The sequence below is a fragment of the Nomascus leucogenys genome, chromosome 8, assembly GCF_006542625.1.
Source record: "Nomascus leucogenys isolate Asia chromosome 8, Asia_NLE_v1, whole genome shotgun sequence".
In the NCBI taxonomy this organism is placed as follows: domain Eukaryota; kingdom Metazoa; phylum Chordata; class Mammalia; order Primates; family Hylobatidae; genus Nomascus; species Nomascus leucogenys.
The window spans coordinates 23155659-23178345 of NC_044388.1; the positions used below are offsets into that span (position 1 = coordinate 23155659).

At 38.6% G+C, this 22687-nt stretch overlaps 1 pseudogene; it reads right to left on the reverse strand.

The window, feature by feature from the left end:
- Positions 1–19079: 19079 nt before the first annotated feature.
- LOC100582601 lies at positions 19080–19990 on the reverse strand (annotated as a pseudogene).
- Positions 19991–22687: the final 2697 nt, after the last annotated feature.

The following is a 22687-nucleotide window of genomic DNA, read 5'->3' on the forward strand; positions in this document are numbered from 1 at the left end:
GAGCAGACCATAAACAAATAAATAAGGTAAAGAAATGAGTTTAGGATTAAAAACTACTGGTGTGAGTCGGCTGGGAGTGGTGGCTCACACCTGCAATCCCAGCATTTTGGAAGGCCAAGGCGGGCGGATCACGAGGTCAGGAGATCGAGACCATCCTGGCTAACATGATGAAACCCCATCTCTACTAAAAATACAAAAAATTAGCCGGGTGTTGTGGCGGACACCTGTCCCAGCTACTCTGAAGGCTGAGGCAGGAGAATGGCGTGAACCCAGGAGGCGGAGCTTGCAGTGAGCTAAGATCACGCCACTGCACTCCAGCCTGGGTGACAGAGCAAGACTCTGTCTCAAACAAACAAACAAACAAAACCAAAAAACTTCTGGTGTGTGTCAATGGGATGTTCCTGAGTTATGCCAGTGGTTTTTTGAATATCTGCCTGGATGAGTGTCATGGCAGGGCCCACTCCATCTCTTTACTCTTACTAAAGTCCCCTCCCTTGCCACTGGGGACTTGGGGAATTGGTGCTATGGACTCGGGGATAGGGCTGGTTGGGAGAGAAAAGCACCTGGCCAGTGCTTTTTAGGCTCACACTCAAGGCTTTGGGACTTTGTATGAGTCTGTTTTCATGCTGCGATAAAGACAATACCTGAGACTGAGCAATTTACAAAACAAAGAGGTTTAATTGGACTTACTGTTCCACATGGCTGGAGAGGCCTCACAATCATGGCGGAAGGTGAAAGGCATATCTTACATCGCAGCAGGCAAGAGAGAGAAAGAGAGCCAAGTTAAACAAGTATCCCTTTATCAAACCATCAGATCTTGTGAGACTTATCCACGAGAACAGCATGGGAGAAACCACTTCCATGGCTCACTTATCTTCCACCAGGTCCCTCCCACAACACGTGGGAATTATGGGAGTACAATTCAAGATGAGATTTGGGTGGGGACACAGAGCCAAACCATATCAGACTTTCTTTAGGGCTTATTAAAGTATTATAAAGTATCAACTGTAATGTCGCTAATAAAGAATGTCAAATTGATCCAGAGAATTTGTAGTTATTTAATTAGACTTGTAAATGGCCTGTGGAAAAAATGCTTCCTCACTTGGGAAAAATCTTTACATGGGCAGCATTGTTATAGCCTGAATGCCTACCTGATACTGGAGTATGACCCTTCAGAAAAATGACAGTGATTAACCTACACAATACTTTGAGTGCAAAGTATTCTGAAGGGGCTGTTCAACTGGTATGTCATTGAAAAATCTTAGCTGCAAGCAATTAGAGGGTGACTTAACAAAAGATGATTGGATTGCCCAAGAATTGTTGGGATAGCTGGAGAGCCAGGACTGAGGCTAGGCCAGCATTGAGCAATGACAAAAACTATGCTGCAGGATATGCCTGATAAGGAAACTGCTTCCATTGCTGCTGCCTCATTTGCAAAAGAGGAACCTACATCTTCATCACTGCTGCCATTCCATAGAGGTTACTTCTGGGCCAGGCACTAAATCTTGCAAAACTTAGAAACTGCTGCTGCCACCACTGAAAACCAGATGCTTCCAGCACCACTGTACCAGCAAAAATTGAAGTTTCACACTGAGCCTCTGTCCTCATGAATGCTTCTGAGTTGAAATCTAAGGTTGTAGTGTCTGTTGAGTGGACCCTTGGGGGAGCCTGGGTTGTTTGCCTGTGTCTTAACTGCAGGGAGGCTTGGAATTTGAATTCTGACTCCATCGGGGAAGTGGGACTCATAACATGGGAATTCCTCCAAATACAGAAAGACTATTAAAAGATGAATATGAATATGTGAATATGATTGGTATTTATCACCTGTGGTTTGCCCCCTCTGACCGCCAAAATCTTAGCTTGGGGAAGGACTACCAGGGACATACAACAGTAGATAATATTTCTTGGAAGCATTTTTAACTTTGAAGGCAACAAGAGGATTTGTTGAGAATTTTGTAATGAGAACTATAGATGTCTTTCTCATCCTGTTTTATCCAAAGCATGATAAAGTATATACTATAGGTTCTAAGTCCAATTCCCAGTTTCCCTTCACTAAGAGAAATCAGTGTGATTAGAAGAGTCTCTGAACTGGGCCAGCCTAGATTGCCCTCTGAAGACTCCTGCCACTCTCTGCTCTCGCTTGGACCATCTCATTTTTCATTTCTCATAACTTTCTTCCTCTGTGTGGCTGGTAGGAAGAAATAGAAGTTAGAGATGGAAGGCTCTACTCACACATTGCCAAAGGAATGCTCAGAGATCAAGATATTTAGAAAATGAAAGAAAATTAACTTGCAAAGAGTGCAAGGAGTCAGAGTTCAGAAGGACTGGCTGGCTAGTCAATGATAAGAAAAACATAACAATTACTTAGAGGAAAGACTGCTAAATTATCAGTTACCAATAATTTATTAATCTATGACAAAAAAAGCAATTTGCTCACATGGTTATATCCACAAAGGTCATGATACATTTTTAGACACCAGCTTAGGCAAAGTTAGAGATAAAATTATTTTTGTTAGAGTTACGTGTTTACAGGAACCATTAAAGACTTTATTATTTTAGGGACTAGAAGCATACAAGATGATCACGGTGGTTTTAAAATCTGTCTACAGGCCAGGCGTGGTGGCTCACTCCTATAATCCCAGCACTTTGGGAGGCTGAGGTGGGCGGATCACTTGAGGTCAGGAGTTCGAGACCAGGCCTGGCCAACATGGTGAAATCCCATCTCCACTAAGAAAATACAAAAGTTAGCTGAACGTGGTGGTTCATGCCTGTAATCCCAGCTGCTTGGGAGGCTGAGGCAGGAGAATCGCTTGAACCTGGGAGGTGGAGGTTGCAGTGAACTGAGATTGCGGCACTGCACTCCAGCCTGGGTGACAGAGTGAGACCATGTCTCAAAAAAAAAAAAAAAAATCTGTCTACAAATTCTTTGAAACATCCTTTCAAATGGTGGAGCCTCATTTTTCTTCAATTGATTGTGGGCCAGACTTAATGAATTGCTTCTGAATAATAGAATGTGGCAGAAGAGACGGTGAGTGACTTTTGATGTTAGGTCATTACAAACATTGTAGCTTCCACCTTGTTTGCTCTTGGATCATTACCTCTGGAGGAAGCCAGCAGTCAAGTCAAGGGGGCACTCAAGCAGCCCTATGGGAAGATCATGTGGTGAGAAACTGAAACCTCCTACAGACAACCAGCGCTAACTCATCAGGCATGTGAGTGAGCCGCTTTGAAAGTGGATCCTCCAGCCCCAGACAAAAATGTAAGTGCAACCTCATGAGAGACCCTGATCCAGAACCACTCACCTAAGCTACTCTTCGATTTCTGAGAAATCCAAGAAACTGTGAGAAAATAAATGTTTTCTGTTAAGCTACTTAATTTCAGGTTAATTTATAACGTAGACAACTAATAATATGAGCCTGTTGTTTTTGGTTTATCATAGAGTGCAGAGTATTGTGGTAGTCCTTATTGCTTTTGATTGTGTTATGTACAATGCTTAGACATATTGGAAGCAGGGCAGAATCTCAGCATCTGGCCTAATATGAGCAGTCCAACCCACATTTATAAGGCTGTGCATTGGGGCATCAGGCACCAATAAGGTGCTAATAACAGACTACTTCTTTGTGTAGCTGATGCAGGCATATCACAGCATGGTAGGGGCACCCAGCAGGGAAAGAGTCAGGCTATTAGACTCCCATACTCTTAAGGGCAAGGATCATGCTTGTTTTGTTTACTCCCGTATGATCTAATGCCAAACACAGTACCTGGCACATAATAGGAACTCAATAATGTTTGCCGAATAAATGAGTTCCTGAGTGCCAGATGATAATACCACCAAAATACTATCAAAATCCCACCTAGGCACTCATAGAGATACTTATGTACTATCTCTACAAACTGTACTCTTTGGTGGTTGTATTCTTTCTGCAACATAGCATTCTTACTGCAGGAACAGATCTCTTCTTACTGGAGTATAAACTGAATACAAATTTTTTCGATTTGGAAAGCATGTCACTTCTGTAACACTATCAAACATTCTGCAGGGAGTGGTAGACTGGGACATTCCGTTTAATCACCTCCTGTCCAATATCAGTTGAATTTATACTAGGGCCATGAGCTGATAGAGCATCAGGAACATAGCTTCCAAAACCCCACTATTGTCATGTCTTCCAAATATTATGATAATGGTATTGGATCACTTGGTAATAGAAATTGAAAACAAATGTAATTAATTACATAATTTTGAACTGTTTAGATTGAATTCTTCTCAAGTTACATCATCAGTCTTATGAAAGGAATAAAGGATTGAATTAATTCCCTGCCTTTGCTTGACTTACATCTGAAACTTATGCCTAGTAGTTGTACACACCACAGATTTTCTTTAAAAATGTTTTTTTATTTTTAATTTTTATGGGTACATAATAGATATATATATTCATGGAGTACATGAGATATTTTGATACAGGCGTACAGTGTGTAATAATCACATCACTGGCAAATCGGGTATCTATTACCTTAAGAAATTACCCTTTCTTTTGTGTGATAAACAATCCAATTATATTATTTTAGTTATCTTAAAATGTACAATTAAATTATTGACTGTAGTCCTTCTGTTGTGCTATCAAATATCAGATCTTAGTCGTTCTTTCTATTTTTGTACCCATTAACCATCTCTACTCCCCTCCCCCAACTATCTTTCCCAGCCTCTGGTAACAATCCTTCCATTTTCTGTCCACATTATTTTACTTGTCTTAATTTTTAGCTCCCACAAGTTAAGTGAGAACATGCAGAGTTTGTCTTTCTGTGCCTGCCTTGTTTCACTTAATGAGCTCCAGTTCATCCATGCTGTTGCAAATGACAGGATCTCATTCTTTTTTTTTATGGCTGCGTAGTACTCTATTGTGTATATGTGCCACATTTTCCTCATCCATTCATCTGTTGATGGACAGCTAGGTTGCTTCTGAATCTTGGCTATTGTGAATAGTGCTGCAATAAACATGGAAGTGCTGATATCTCTTCAATATACTGATTTCCTTTCTTTGGGGTATATACCTAGGAGTGGAATTGCTGGATCATATGGTAGCTCTATTTTTAGTGTTTTGAGGAACCTCCCATCTGTTCTCCACAGGGGTTGGATGAATTTACATTCCCATGAATAGTGTACAAGGATTCCCTTTTCACCACTTCCTTGCCAGCATTTGTTATTGCCTGTCTTTTGGATATAAGCCATTTTAACTGAGGCAAGATGATATCTCATTGCAGTTTTGATTTGCATTTCTCTGATGATAAATGATGTTGAGTACCTTTTAATATACCTGTTTGCCATTTGTATGTCTTCTTTTGAGAAATGTCTATTTAGATCTTTTGCCCATTTTTTGATCAGATTATTAAATTTTTCTCTGATAGAATTGTTTGAACTCCTTATATATTCTGGCTATTAGTCCCTTGTCAGATGAATAGTTTGCAAATATTTTCTCCCATTCTGTGGGTTGTTTCTTCACTTTGTTGATGTTTCTTTTGCTGTGCAGAAGCTTTTTAACTTGATGTAATCCCATTTGTCAATTTTTGCTTTGGTTTCCTGTGCTTGTGGACTATTACTCACAAAATCTTTGCCCAGTGCAATGTCCTGGAGAGTTTTCTCAAATTTTTTTTGTAGTAGTAGTTTCATGATTTGAGGTCTTATATTTATGTCTTTAGTTCATTTTCATTTTATTTTTGTATATGATGAAAGAGAGGGATCCAGTTTCATTCTTCAGCATGTAGATATCCAGTTTTCCTAGCACCATTTATTGAAGAGATTGCCTTTTGCCCAATGTAAGTTTTCGGCACCTTTGTAAAGAATGAATGCACTATGGATGTGTGGATTTGCTTCTGGGTTTTCTATTCTGTTCCACTGGTCTATATGTCTATTTTTATGCCAGTACCATGCTATTTTGGTTACTATAGCTCTGTAGTATAACTTAAAGTCAGGTAATATGATTTCTCCAGTTTTGTTCTTTTTGCATAGGATAGCTTTGGCTATTCTGGGTCTTCAGTGGTTTAATATATATTTTAGGATTGTTTTTTCCATTTCTGTGAAGAATGTCATTTTTAAAATAGGGATTGGATTGAATCTGTTGATAGTTTTGGGTAATATGGACATTTTAGCAATATTGATTCTTCCAATCTATGAATATAGAATATCTTTTCATTTTTGGGGTGTTCTCTTCAATTTCTTTCATCAATGCTTTGTAGTTTTCATTGTAGAGATCTTTCACTTCTTTGGTTAAATAAATTCCTAGGTACTTAATTTTATTTTACTGGTATTACTTTCTTGATTTCTTTTTCAGATTGTTTCCCATTGGCATATAGACATGCTATTGGTTTTTGCACATTGATTCTGTATTCTGCAACTTTACTGAATTTGTTTATTAGTTCTAATAGTTTTCCTGTAGATTCTTTAGGATTTTCCAAATATAAGGTCATGTCATCTGCAAACAATGATAATTTGACTTCTTCCTTTCCGATTTGGATGCCTTTATTTCTTTCTCTTGTCTGATTGCTGTAGCTAAGACTTCTAGTACTATGTTGAATAACAGTGGTGAAAAAAGGCATCCCTGTTGGTTCCAGATCTTACAGGAAAGGCTTTCAGCTTTTCCCCATTCGGCATGATACTAGGTGTGAGTCTGCCATATATGGCTTTTATTATGTTGAGATATGTTCTTTCTACATCCAGTTTTTTGACAGTTTTTTATCACGAACGGATGTTGAACTTTATCAAATGCTTTTTCAGCATCAATTCAAATGATCACATGGTGGTTTTTGTCCTTCATTCTGCCTATATGATACATCACATTGATTGATTTGCATATGTTGAACCATCCTTGCATCCCTGGGATCAATCCCACTTGGCTACGATGAATGATCATTTTAATACGTTGTTAAATTCAGTTTGCTGGTATTTTGTTGAGGATTTTTGCATCAATATTTGTCATGGATAATGGCCTTTCATTTTCTTTTTTCAATGTGTCTTTGTTTTTTCTATCAGTATAATACTGGCCTCATAGAATGAGTTTGGAAGTATTCTCTCCTGCTCTATTTTTTGGAATAGTTTGAGTAGGATTGATATTAGTTCTTCATTAAATGTTTGGTACAATGCAACAGTGAAGCTATCAGGTCCTGGGCTTTTTTTTACTGGGATATTTTTGTTTATTACAGCTTTGATTTCCTTACTTGTTATTAGTCTGTTCACATGTTGGATTTCTTCATGGCCCAATCTTGGTAAGTTGTATGTGTCTAGGAATTTACCCATTTCTTTTAGATTTTTCTTATTGGCATATAATTGCTCATAGTAACCTTTAACAGTCTTTTGAATTTCTGCAATATCAACTATAATGTCTCCTTTTTCATTTCTGATTTTATTTATTTGGGTCTTCTCTCTTTCTTAGTTATTCTGGCTAAAGATTTGTCAATTTTATTTATCTTTTCAAATAACCAACTTTTCATTTCATTGATCTTTTGTGTTTTCTTCATTTCAATTTCATTTATTCCTGCTCTGATGTATATTATTTATCTTCTTCTACTGATGTTTGATTTTTCTCTTGCTCTTCTAATTCTTTAAGATGCATTATTAGGTTGTTTATTTGAAGTTTTACTACTTTTTTTGATGTAGGCACTTAATAGTTATAAACTCTCCTCTTAGTAGTCCTTTTGCTATATCCCACAGGTTTTGATATGTTGTATTTCCATTAATATTTGTTTCAAGAAGTTTTTCAATTTTCTTTTTAATTTATTCATTGACCTACTGGTCATTCAGGAGCATATTATTTAATTTCCATGTATTTGTATAGTTTTCAAAATTCCTCCTATTATTGATTTCTATTTTTATTCCATGTGGTCAGAGAAGATACTTGATATTATTTCAAATTTTTGAATGTTGTAAGACTTGTTTTGTGGCCTAACATATGGTCTATACTTGAGAACAATCCATGTGCTGAGGAGAAGAATGTGTATTCTGCAGCAGTTGGATGAAATGTTCTGTAAATATCTATTAGGTCCATCTGGTCAATAGTGCAGATTAAGACTGATGTTTCTTTGTTGATTTTCTGTCTGGGATATCTGTTCAATGCTGAAAGTGGGGTGTTGAAGTCTCCAGCTATTACTGTATTTGGGCATATCTCTCTTTTTAACTCTGATAATATTTGCTTTATCTATCTGGGTGCTCCAGTGTTGGATGAATATATATTTACAATCATTATATCTTCTTGCTGAATTGACCAGTTTATCATTATGAACTTCTTTGCCTGTTTTTATACTTTTTGTCTTGAAATCTATTTAGTATCATATAAGTATAGCTACTCTATAGCCACTCCTGCTCATTTTTGGTTTCCATTTGCATGAAATATTATTTTCCATCCCTTTATTTTCAGCCTATGTGTGTCTTTATAAGTGAAATGTATTTCTTGTCGGCAACAGATCACTCAGTGTTTTAAAAATTCATTTAAGTACTCTATGTCCTTTGGAGAGTTTAGTTCATTTATATTCAATGTTATTATTGATAAGTAAGAACTTACTCTCGCCCTTTTGTCATTTGTTTTCTGGTTGTTTTGTAGTCTCCTCTTCCTTCTTACCTTCCTGTCTTCCTTTTGGGGAAGGTGATTGTCTCCGGTTGTATGTTTTAACTTCTTTAATTTTTATCAGTTCATCTTTTAGTCTTTCTATTCTACCTATATGTAGTTTTTACACCACAATTACAGTGTTATACTATTCTGTGTTTTTCTGTGTACTTACTATTACCAGTGAGTTTTCTACCTTTAGATAATTTCTTATTGCTCAATAAAATCCTTTTTTTTTTTTTCAGATTAAAGAATTCTCTTTAGTATTTCTTGTAGGACAGGTTTGGTGTTGTTGAAATCCCTCAGCTTTTGTTTGTCTGGGAAGTCTGTATTTCCCTTTCATGTTTGAAGGATATTTTCACCCACTATACTATTGTAGGGTAAAATTATTTATCTTCAGCACTTTAAATATGTCATACCACTCTCTCCTGGCCTGTATGGTTTCTATTAAAAAGCCTGCTGCCAGATGTATTAAAGCTCCATTGTATGTTATTTGTTTTTTTTTTTTCTCTACCTGCTTTTAGGATCCTTTCTTTATCCTTGACCTTTGGGAGATTGATTATTAAATACCTTGAGGTGGTTTTCTTTGGGCTAAATCTGTTTGGTGTTCTATAACTTTCTTGTACTTGGCTATTGATATCTTTCTCTAGATTTGGAAAGTTCTTTGTTTTTATCCCTTTGGATGAACTTTCTTTCCCTCTCTCTCTCTCTCTCCCTCCTCTTTAAGGCCAGTATCTGTTAGATTTGCCCTTTTGAGGCTATTTTCTAGAGTTTGTAGGCATGCTTCATTGTTTTTTATTTTTTTATTTTCTCTTCTCTCCTCTGTCTGTGTATTTTCAAATAGCTTGTATTCAAGCTCACTAATTTTTTTCTGCTTCATCAATTCTGCTATTAAGAGACTCTGATGCATTCTTCAAGATGTCAATTGCATTTTTAACTCCAGAATTTCTGATTTATTCTTTTTAATTATTTCAATCTCTTTGTTAAATTTATCTGATAGAATTCTGCATTCCTTCTCTGGGTCATCTTGAATTTCTTTGTGTTTCCTCAAAACATCTTTTTTGAATTATCTGAAAGGTCACATATCTCTGTCTCTCTAGATTGTTCCCTGGTGACTTATTTAGTTCATTTTGTGAGGTTATATTTTCCTAAATGATCTTGATGCTTGTGGATGTTCATCTGTGTCTGGGCATTGAAGAGTTAGATATTTATTGTAGTCTTCACAGTCTGGGCTTGTTTGTACCCATCCTTATTGGGAAGGCTTTCCAGGTATTTGAAGGGAGTTTGGTGTTGTGATCTTTTTGGTCACTGCAGCCATATCCTCATTAGGGGACTCCCCAAGTCCAGTAATGCTATGTTTCTTGCAGTCTTATATAGGTACCACCTTGGTGATCTTGGATAAGATCCAGAAGAATTCTCTGGATTACTAGGCAAAGACTCTTATTCTCTTCCCTAAGTTTTTCCCAAATAACCAGAGTCTCTCTCTTTCTGTGCTGAGCTTCTTGGAGCTAGGGGGAGGGGTGACACAAGCACCCCTGTGGCCACCACCACTGCAACTCTGCTAGGTCAGACCTGAAGCCAGCATAGCACTGGATCTCACTAAAGGCCGTTGTAGCCACTATATGGCTACTGCTCGTGTTTGCTCAAGGCCCTAGGTCTCTACAATCAGCAGGTGGCGAAGCCAGTCAGTCTTGTGTCCTTCCCTTCAGGGTAGAAACTTCCCCCTGGCCCCAGGTGGGTCCAGAAATGCTGTCTGGGACCTAGGGCCTGGAGTTGGAAACCTTAAGAATCTACCTGGTGCTCTATTCTACTGCAGCTGAGCTGGCACCCAAGTCCTAAGATGAAGTCCTTCCCACTCTTGCTCCCTATTTCCATTAGCAGTGGAGTCTTACCCTATGGCCACCACCACTACAGGTCTGTGGGGAGTATTGCCAGGCTACCACTGAATATCACTTAGGGCCCAAGGGATCTTTGGTCATCTTGTTGTAAATGCTTTCAGGCCTAACAGACTCACTCTTCAGGGTAGTGGGCTCCCCTCTGGCCCAAGGCAGGTCTAGAAATACCATCCAAGAGCCAAGGCATGGAATCAGGGACCCCAAGAGCCCACTTGATGCTCTATCCCACTGTGGCTGAGCTGATACCTAAGCTGCAAGACAAGGTCCCCTTTACTCTTCTCTTTGCTTTTCTTCAGCAGGAGTCTCTTTCTGTAGCCACCACACTGGGAATGTGCTGGGTCACACCTGAAGCCAGCACATCTCTGAGTCTCATCCAAGGCCCATGGTGAGTCCTGGCTACCACTGCTGACTCTTTAGTCAGCAGGTAATTGATCTTGCCAGGACTAGGTCCTTCCCTTCAAAGCAGCAGGTTCCGTTCTTGCCTAGGGTGTGTCTAGAAATGTCATCTGGGAGTGAGGGCCTGGAACGGGTGCCTCAGGACTCTGCCTGATGCCCTATCCTACTGTGACTGAGCTTGTATCCAAGTTGAAAGACAAAATCTTCTCTATTCTTCCCTCTCCTTTCCTCGAGCAGAAGAAAAAATCTTTTGGAACTGCCAGCTACACTACCTGAGGCTGGAGAAAAGGTGGCACAAGCACTCTCTTGGCTGCTTCACCTGGTGTTTCACTAGGTTATGTGCCCCCTAAGTCCACTGACTCCAAGCCTAGCACAGCACTAGGACCTCCCCAGGAGTTGCAGTTCTTGTGACCTAGACTTCAAGTTTATTTAGAACCCTAGAGCCATTTAGCCCGTCGTGGTGAGGCTTGCCAGAACTTAAGTTTTGACCACTGGGATGGATGATTCTCCTCTGGCTAGGGCTAGCCTAAATGCTCCCTCTGTAGGTGTCTGCAGAGTTCTGCCTGGTGTTGCTTTCTGCTGTGACTGGGCACAACTGAGTTCTATTGCAAAGTCCCACAGTCACTGTGCTCTCCCTCCCACAAGTACAGAGATTCTCTATGCCATGTGGCTGCTACTGGGAGATGGGGGAGAGGTGTTGTTGGTATACAGGATTATTTTTCCTACCATCTTCAGTGTCTCTTTCAGTGATATCAAGTTAAAACCAGGTACTGTGATTGTTCAACTGGTTTTTGATTCTTATGATGGTGCTACACATCTACACATCTTATGATGTATAGATAGTTGTTAAATTTGATGTTCTTGCGAGGGGGACAATCGGTAGAGGCTTCTATTTGGCCATCTTGCTCTGACTCAGGATGGATTTTCTGAATCATTTCTTACCAGTCAGTAATCACTGTGGTCTGTAAATATGTGCATATTGGATCTCTGACCTAAAAAATGCCTACTAGAGTACTTGGCACAGAGTAGGTGCTGTAAGTATTTGATAGATAATGAATGAATGCATTGAATGAATGAAAACAATGCAGCTATTTATTTACTGGCAAGTTATTTTCTTTCCTTATATGCAGCAGAAAATGACCTGGCAGTATAATAAGGCACTGTGGTAAAGTGGAATGAAGATGGAGCTTATTGGCTCTGTTAAGGCCAATTTGATCATTGTACATTGTAGGCCAGTGTCTATATACCATGAGCATTTCAAAGATCTAAAAATGTTTGAGAACTGAAAAAAGTAATTTATTTAACCATTCCTTTATTGGATGTTAATTTTGCTTCCCAGTCTCTTGTTATTAGATACGAGGCTGAAGAGAGTAACTTTGTACGTAGTCATTTTGTATGGGTACCAGTGTATCTCTAGGATAAATATCTAGACGAGAAAATGCCAGGTCAGTGGTCCTATGAATTTTTAATTTTGATAGCTATTACCAAATTGCTTTCCATAGGTTTATTAACTTACATTTCTACCAGCACTGTATGAGATTGCCTATTTCCCCATAGCCTTACCAACAGAGGATATTATTAAATTTTGAAGTTTTGCTAGCCTGATACATGGATGCTTTATATTTTAGGAATTCATGGCCTTGTTATGGGAAAAGCACTGTCTGTCTGTCTGTCTGTATTTATTTATTTATGTTTTTGCTTTATTGTTACAAAATGAATCTGAGGAAGACGCTAGAAAAATAAAAACATTTATTTTTCTTATTAATGAATTTATTTATCTATATGCCTCATTGTTCCAAAAAAAATCTGAATCTGAGGATACTTATAAAAGATTTATAATAATATAGGATAAAACATAAAAAGATAAAAAAATTGGGTAAAGAGAAAAAGTGGGTGTGGAATTCTGATAAAGGTTTGGTCACTATACAAATTCTTATATCATTGGGTTCCATATAGTTGCTGAAGAAGTATTATGAATGTGACCGTGAGTTCCCTGGCAGCCAATGTAAAGGTGGAAACTTGGTTAGTTTTAAGAGTCACTGTGACTATAATACTAATAATAAATCAGCTGTTTAGAAGAAGTACAACTTTTTCTTTTGCTAGAATGTCCTTCCCCCTTTTCTATGTGGCCAATTCCTATCAACTAGGAATCTAACTCTCAATGAATCTTTCCTTGATTAATCTATGTACTTTGCTGTTTCTTTGCTCCCACAGATCTTTGTACGAATCTCAGTTCTAACACTTGTTATGTTCACTTGGAGGTACAGCTTATTGGCTCAACAAACGGGCTTTGGAGTCACATGCTTGAGTTCACATTCCAATTACATCTTTCATGGACTGCTGACTTTAGTCATTTTACATAACCCATGGGCATGTAACATGAGCAAGAAAATAAATGTCTATGTAACTTTTCTAAGCTCATGTTTCCTCAGTTGTAAAATGGGACTACTAGTAGTATCTGCCTTAAAAAGACTGATGTGAAGATTAAATGAGATTATGTGGGTAGAACACTTAATACCTCGCTAATTAATGTGGTAAACGATCATAAGTAATAGCTGCAATGGTTTTATGTCTCTCATCCTAACAAGCCACTTACACTATCTGCTCTCTAGGTTCTTGCAGGTGAATACAACCTTTAACAGCTACATGATATTCTTTGAATTGCTAATACTGGATTCATCTGGAAGAAATACTAAAATCCAAATTTAAGGAAGTGAAAAAATTTCACAGGGCCTGAATTTCCATTCAGGCCCTATCCCTTGATGTTGGCATTTTCACAGCTGTGGCCAGATGGCAATCTTCTCTATTTCAGGGGACGTGAATCAGAAGATTCTAAATGTCAGTTTGCTTTCAGATGCAGTCTTGGAAGGAAGACCTTTGCAATCAATCAACATGTTTCTATAGTATAATATCAAGCCCACGTAGATTGGTTTGTCTTGCATACGTAGTCATAAACACCTATGGTATCTCAGTTTAATCAACTATGATTTCACAGTAGCTAAGGGATGCATAAGCTTATCAGCCAGTTTTCATGTTTACTTTTAATGATATTAATTGATGTTCCAAAACTCTAAGGTGAAGGAGCCTTCTAAAATTCCTTCTCTGACAAATGTCCCAGGGCCTTCATGTATTAGTCGAGATGAGCTAGGTTATACTGCAGTAACAAACAGTCCTAGAATCTCAGTGACTTCTTGTTCATGTTACATATCTGTGAGTTTTCAGGTGGCCCCTCTCATGATATTTACTCAGGGATCCAGGCTGACAAGTGCTTCCATGATTACCATGGCAGGGGAAAGCAAAACAAAACAAAAACAAAAACAAACACAAACACAAAAACAGGGTGAATGGCATACCGACTATTAATCCTTCTGTCCGAAAATGATACTTGTCGCTGCCATGAACATTTCATCGGCCAAAGAAAGTCAAATGGCTAACATTAAAAAGGGAATTGCACCTGAAACAAGGAGAAAGAGGAGCTTGTTAACCTGGCAATACCAATATTTAGCTATTATAGAACACTCACTAAATGTCTAAGTTCTTCTAAGTGCTTTATCTCATTTACTTCATAGCAACCTTATGAGGTAGGATGATAGACTCTCCTTGCCCATTAAAATCCATTTCTCCCTTTTCCCAGAACACTAGAGCTGGACACATGGCCTTCCAACTAGCCACTATATTTCCCAGCTTCCTTTGAAGCACATGAATATGCTAGGGCCAATATGTGAGTGTAAATGGTTAGTGCAACTATAGGTCACCTCCTTAAAAGAAAATCCCTTTGTCCTGGGCCAGTGTTCTATTTCCATTCCTTCGAGCTGGAATTCTATGACCCGACCTCCACAAATAAGATGAGGACAATGACCTAGGGGAAGGTAGAGTAACAAGATGGAGGGCACCTGGGTGTGTGAATGGATGAGTAGAGCAGAACCTCTCCACTACTGGATCCACTGGGGGCTGCCACATGAGAAAGAAACTTGTATCATCTTTAAGCCACTGTATTTTTGTGGCATTCTATTTTCCCCAATTAATTTGAGGTAGGCATATTATCCTCCCATTTTACAAATTAGAAACTGAGGCACAAACAATTGAATAATTTACCCAATATCATAGAGTTTATTAATAAGAAACACCCAGTTTTGCATTTATGCAACTCGGTCCAAGAGCCCACACTTTTAATTATTACTCCCTGTTTAATGACCTCTCAACCAAACATGGGCCACTTGGGCAATAGTTGTGATGTAAGCAATTTAAATTCTCAGGCGTTTATTATATGTTTCCATTCTGTGAACTACACATGTGTAGGACATTGAATGGATGTGATATGACTTTGCTTAGTGACTGAGTTGCATTTACCACTTTAAATTATCCCTCCTTTTTGGGGAGATGTTTAGGTTAACCCTTAGATCTGGAAATAGGTTTGCGTCTTTCTTTTTCTTTTTGCCTTTTATGTCACTTCTAGGCTTGTGAGAGGCTAAGATGATTGTCACTTTTCCCCTCTGATTTGCACATCGCAGTGATCCTGAAGAATTTTTCCAGAATAAGCCATCAAGTTATATGCTAAAGGATATACCTATCCTTTACGTCTCATTTAGAAATACTGGAGTTTAAATCACTGGTCTAAGGCTGATCTTCCAATCTGGCAGTTAAAAGAAGTTTCTGAATGCTGTTTCTGGTTGACTACTGCTTTTGACTGCCCTAGGAAAAACATCAGAAAGACTTTTATGTCATTAGAGCTGCCAAAATTGGTATAAGAATATAAATTTTCTTATTAAGTCTGTCCTAACTCAGTCAACAAAGATGTGGACAATGGAACAAACAGACATTTTATACAAAAGAAAGGCTGCCAAACATATAGGCACAGTGAAGCCCCAATTATTACCTCTTTGAAACTCCTACCATGATGACAATATGTCTTTTTTATTAGCTTTATACACACTGGGTGATTTTCAGAATATTCTGTAATCAACATTTTCTCCTTCAGCACCATGAGAAAATAGAGATGTTCAAATGATGGCTCCATAAGTATCTATGGAGAAAAATCACAATGCCTAGGATGTTTCTTGATGAAAAAGCATTCTCACATTTCTGTTGGAACAGAAATACTATGATGTTTCTGGCAAGTAAGAGTTCATATACAAATATGGCTGCTGAGATGTCAACAGGTCAGCTCTTCACACCCAAGCTGTTAGGGAAGACCTATTCAAATCTGTCATCCAGAAGAAATAATAACCATAGCACTTTTCCTTAAATGATACTTCACAGTGTTCAAAAAGCTTTTATAGGTGGTGGTGTAAGAAGCATGGGAGATGTCTTGTAGGAACTGGATTATTTTTATTTTTATCTTCTCTGAGAGTCTGACTATGCGTTCCTCCTCCACACAGTAAAAATGAATTGCTCTGTGATAGTATTTAGGTTATTATCTCTAAGCTCCAAATCTTCCCCCTGCTTTGTGATGGTAGAATTGGGACTCTACAAACCACATTTCTGCTTTGCAAGCTGATCCCAGTTAAGCTTTGCTAATAAGGAGGCACTTCAGGGTGACTCCAAGGTTGGAGGAGGAAAAAGGGATTTGTTTCTTACTGTTCTAGTTTTGCTGCTTGTTCCTTTGAACGTCACTCCAATGATGCTACTTCATCTCGGCAGGAGAAATTCCTTTCTATAGCAGCAACTAAATTTAGTTTATAGTTTCTCTAGCACTTGTAGAAGTGCTCCGTTGCTCCATCTCCAGAGACACTCACCTCTAGGAAGAGGATGGAGCTCCCTCAGAAGTCTGGTTTCAGCCCCTGAGACCCTCTGCTGAACTCAGGGACCCATTAATTAACACAAAGGGAAACTCAGACTAGCTTAAGTGGAAAAGGAGACTTATTGGCTCATATCGTCAGAAGTCCAGGAGTTGGAAGAGTTTCATTATTGGTTGATCTAGTTCAGTGATATCACCAAGGACCGAGTTTTAGTATTTTTTTCTTCTCTCTTTCACTCTACTACCCAGGTCCAGCTTCATTCCATGACTGATTTTGTGGTACCTTTTCCCCCGACCAATGAACAAAATCCTTGTTCATTGCATTGTTTGGACTAAACTGAACCAATCATGGTGAATAGGTACTATGTACTGATTGGTGTAGGATTGGGTTACTGACCATTCTTAAGCTAGTTGTCATGTCAAGGTCGATGTGAGGATAAGGTAAGATTATTCTGATTCGCATACTAATCAGGACTCATTCATTTCTTGGACTGGCCACGAGGTTCAGGTGCCCAAAGCCAATGAACCATCTGAGACAGAGGTAGGTATTTTTAGAAAGGGGGAATAGGTTGCTGGATAAATTACCAATTTACCAATGGGTACTGGCTGTCCAGTACCCATGCAAATCCTTCTTCCTGTCCATACTCTCAGAAACATCTATGTTTTCCTACTAGAAACAACTCAAGATTTAGTGTGTTAGCTCCAAGTTTTGATTCTCTGGGTAATGTGGGATCCTCTTCTTCATGTCTGGCTGAAACTTCTCATAGTCTAGGGACTTTTATTAATAATATGTTATCCATCTATAACACAATCCATATAAACGGATGAAGAAAGAACAGGATAACTTTAATTAAAAAAAGAATCCCATTTGGAAAAGAGAAGAGTGGGAAACAACCCACAGTTGCCATTAGTCTATGACAGTATCATTCCTGCTGGACAGAAGTGATGGGGACTACATTCCAGTAGTGAATTCTTTGGATGGTCATGCTGGCTGCTCAAGGTCTTGTATTTAGGAGGCTATCCTTTGGCCACTCCTTTCCTTGGCTCCGTCTGAGAGGCAGTATGTTATTAGCGCTAAGAGTAAAGGCTTTGGAGTCAGAATGCCTGGGTTCTAGTGCTGGATTTGCTATTTTTTTTTTTTTTTTTTTTTTGTGAGACAGAGTCTTGCTCTGTCACCCAGGCTGGAGTGCACTGGCACAGTCTCGGTTCACTGCAGCCTCTGCCTCCCAGGTTCATGCGATTCCCCTGCCTCAGCCTCCAGAGCAGCTGAGATTACAGGCATGTGCCACTATGTCTAGCTGATTTTTGTATTTTTAGCAGAGACAGGATTTCACCATATTGGCCAGGCTGGTCTCGAACTCCTGACCTCAAGTGATCCACTCACCTCAGCCTCCCAAAGTGCTGGGATTACAGGCGTGAGCCACCTTGCCTGGATGGATTTGCTACTTTTTAATTGTATACTTGGGTTCTAATACTGGATTTGCTACTTTTTAATTGTATGCCTGGGTTCTAATACTGGATTTGGGACTTTTTAATTGTATGACATTCAACAAGTTTCTTAAACTCTTTGTGCTTCAGTCTTCTCAGATGTAAAACGAAAACATTAATAGTACTTACCTCTTAAAATTAGTAAGCATGCAAAGAGGAAATGAATGCATGCAAAATTCTTAGAACATTATTTAACATATATTGAGTGCTCAGGAAATGTTAGTTATGATTATTTCAACTAGCCATTGAGGAGGATAATATAATACTTTCAGGGTGCCTTTGGCAGGAGAACATCCTTCAATTACTTTTTGTTTTTAGAGATTCAGGGGGTACATGTGCATGTTTGTTGCATGGACGTATTGCATATGGTAGGGTTTGGGCTTCTAGTGTAGCCATTACCTGAATAGTGGACATTATATCAAATAGGTAATTTTTTGACCATCACCCTCCTCCCACTCTCCCCTCTTTTGGATTCACCAGTGTCTATTATTTCCATCTTTGTGCCCATGTGTACCCTCTGTTTACCTTCCACTTATAAGTGAGAACATGTGGTACTTGATTTTCTGTTTCTGAGTTCTTTCGCTTAGGATAGTGGTCTCCAGCTCCATCCATGTTGCTGCAAAAGACATTATTTTATTATTTTTTATGGATGCATAATATTCTATGATGTATATATGCCACTTTTTTTCCAGCAAAATAATTTTATTTCCTAACATATGGTAACATATACATCCAATATGTGCTCACCTTGCACATCTATTCACAAATGACTTCCAAATGACAACTGCTTTGATATTTAAGCATGTGCTCAAAGTTATCTTAGTTGAGATTTGAAAAATGCTTTAAACAGATAACATTCTGAGTATATTGGGTTGGTCACAGCAGAATTTACTTTAGTTAGATGAGTTCTACAAATTTAAAGCTTTGAAAATCTACTACTTTTCCCATCCAGATGAATACGATGCAGCAATATCAGCTTGTATTCCAGAGAAATCTCGTTAAGTTTTTCTGGTGATGGAACCACTTATCCGCATTTGTTGGTACCGTGCAGGCAGATTCACAGGGTGGTGGTAAAGCATCCACAATGGCTCTGGCAGCATCAGGATCACACTCGAAGGGACTCTCAGACACAGTCGTATTCATGCAACTGATTCCTTTTCCATTCATTTTCGTAGTCACTAATGCTTTCCAGTGGTCATGAGTGCTTTTAATAGTATCAATTGCAAAGTCCTTATCTTTAAATTCTGCATTAAAAGCAAACTCATTTCTGGTTTTCCATCAGGAACCTTATACCTTCTAACCCAGTCCACAGTAGCTTCTAAGTAGCCAGGTTTCAGCCGTTTGACATCATTGATATCATTGTAATTGGCTGCATTAGGATCATCCACATTAATGGCAATGACTTTCCAGTCGGTTTCCCCTTTGTCAATCATAGCCAATATGCCTAGAACCTTCATGCCAATTATTTCACCTCTTGCACATACCTTGCTTCCAATTTCACACACATCAATTGGGTCATTGTCACCACAACAGCCAGTATGTTCATCATTGTGCCCTGGGTCCTCCCAAGTCTGAGGGATGGCACCACAGTTCCAGATATATCCTTTATACGGGAATAAATTCGCAACATAATGAAGTTTTTCTTTTTTCACATCTTGTTTAATGGGGTTTAAAGGGTCCTTTGTAGCAATCTCCATTTTTGCATTAGACAGCGTGGTACTTCCAACTACCATGTGGAACACATCCTTATCTGCATAAATTGGAATATTATGAAATGGAGATATATATTGTCCTTTCTCATTTTTGAGGAAGATTCGGTACTACAGGGAGAAGGGCGTGGCGTGCACCTCGGTGCTGAAGCCGCTCATGGTGCCAGAGTCCAGCCACTGCCGCTGTCACAGAGCTACCGGCCCACAGGCGTTGCCGACTGACAAGGAGAGAGCCCTGCGCCTGCGCACTGCGAGCACTCTATAGCATGTTTTTTTTTTTTTTTTTAATCCAATCATTTGTTGATGGATACACAGGTTGATTCCATGACTTTGCTATTGTGAGTAGTGCTACAATAAACATAAAAGTGAAGGATTTTTTGGATATAACAATTTCTCTTCCTTTGGGTAGATGCCCAGTGTGGGGGGGGGGGTTGTTGATGGGGGTTGTTCGTTATTTGAGAAAAGGGAATACTTCTACACTGTTGGTGAGAGTGTAGATTAGTATAACCTCTATGGAAGATAGCTGGAGATTTCTCAAATAGAACTTCCTTCAGTATTTAACAGGCTTCTGACCTAATTGCTTCTGGTCAGTTCTGTAGTCAGATATTTGGTAATAGTCAGAGATCAGATTCATAATCCTTGAGTCTGGAAAGTAGATCTTTTGAGGATAGGTATTGGTTCATGTGCAACTGGCCATAATTTTCCGCCCACTTTTGTTTTGAAACAAAAATATCTTAGATCATCTCACTAATGTGTATGACTAGCTAGGTCTTGTTTCTTTGCCTTTTCTTGAAACAAAGCTTCCACTAGGAATACCCATTGTGAGCTATATCCATAGTGCATGCTTGCCAAACTGTAAAATCAACTGTCAGGCAAAGCTGGAAGGGTAAATCCCCAGCCACCAGTGCTCAACTACTCTGCCCTATTGAGGCTGGTGTCATCTTGGCTGACTGTATGATTGCGGGCCTTATATTACCTTTATCTTTCTTGCCCAGGTTGATGGGAGCAGTTTATAGACAGAAGAATGCCTCATGACAATATGTCGATCAACAAAATGGGCACCTGAACTATTTAAGGTGTTATACCAGGCATCATCCCCTTTCATTGCCATTGCTCCAACACTAGCTGAAGTTTGAGCTGCTCTATAAGACTTTTATAAAGGTCTATTGGGAGAAAATACGAAGACAGGCCCAGGCATTTATAGAAAGGCTTTATTTTGTATCCATTTTCACACATCACCCAGACAAACCATGAATTTTACTTTTCCAATTTTCATATAAAACTACATACACCGCACTGTACATGTAAAACAAATTTGGAAAGGAGCCTCAAGCTGGCCTCTGAAATTGTGTAAGCAATTATCACATTTTTGTGCGCAAATGCAGTAATTATATGTGTAATTTGGCAGCTGGGTTTGAAAATTTGGCCTTAAATGGAACATAGACAGGAAAAATAAATGTTGGAAAATGCCAATATTTTATAAAGATTTTGAATCAAATAATGGTGGAATTATTGCAAGCCATCTTAATTTTTAATTATAATGATCATTACACAATATACAATAATTTTTTGACGAAGAAAAGAACTATAGATCAATTGCCCATAGTTTTTGTCAGAAAAAAATGCCTAATTTCTTTGGGAGGATAATTGTATTTTTCAGAGGTTATGGTACATATTTCAAAAGCTTTTTTTTTCTTATAAAGAAAAGATAGTGATTGCCTAGTAGTTCAAGTTCTATGACATATTTTACTATGGGAAGAATAGAACTCTTTGTACTGATTACTTTAGAGGAAAAGTAGTATTAAGTCTGTACTTATATTTGAGCTAGTAATCTTAAATTAGATAAAGCTTTCTTATAAGCATTTAAGCTTTGGAATATAAGATTACAGCCTAAATGAAGAGTAATTTAGATTTCTTTGATCTAGATTTAAATTGAATTTACATAGTAAAATCATAGTTTTTATATTGTCATCAAGATTGACTCTAATGCATGTGCTTTTTCATGTGGTTAGGAGGGCTAGGGATTGGATTTAATATAAGGATGGCTGTGGAATAGTATCTTCTATTCTCAGCAGGGTAATGGAGAGGTTGATTTTGCAGGTTCTGCAGTCAGCCAGCCGGGATTCCAGTCCTGGCCTTACTACTCTAGTAGCCCTTTCTGCACCTCAGTTTCCTCATCTGGTAAAATGGGAGTGATAATATATCCACCAAGCAGAGGTTTTGTCAGGACTGAATGAGACAATCATCTAAAGCACTTTGTACAGTATCTGGCACTGGTAAGACCTCAAACATGACAACCGTTTTTTTTTTTTTTTTTAAATCATCATTTGCTTTCTAGTGTTTAAATTGCAATCATGACTAAGTGATCAGAAGAGATTGTGCAACTCAGAAATGCAATCTGAGGGGAAGAGAAAGCCAGTGAGTTACCCAAGTATGTGGAAAGTTCTGGAGAAATTCAGGTTCTTCATGATGAGTTAGTGTCCCCAGTAGAGTGACAAAGGAAGAAGACAGTGTGGGCTGAGCTCAGTTGTGGAATTTTATTTCAATTCTGTATCTAGCAATTAGAGCCTTCCAGGCCTGTGCTAAGCTAGGGTATAAAGAAAGATTAAGCAAGTCTCTCTCTAGGAGCCTACAATCTTTAGAAGGAATTAGATAAGTACGCAAATGGTTATAATGCATGATGCAATACGGGCCAAGGAGAGATGAACAAACAAGATGCCATGGGCATTATAAAAAAGAATAGGGGGAAAAATATGTAGGCTTTTTTTTTTTCACTAAGATTCTGCAAATTTTCTTAGAATAGGTAACTTTTGAGGTAGGCATTGAATATTGTAAAGGTTTTGGTTAAGCAGACGTAATTGGACTGGGGAG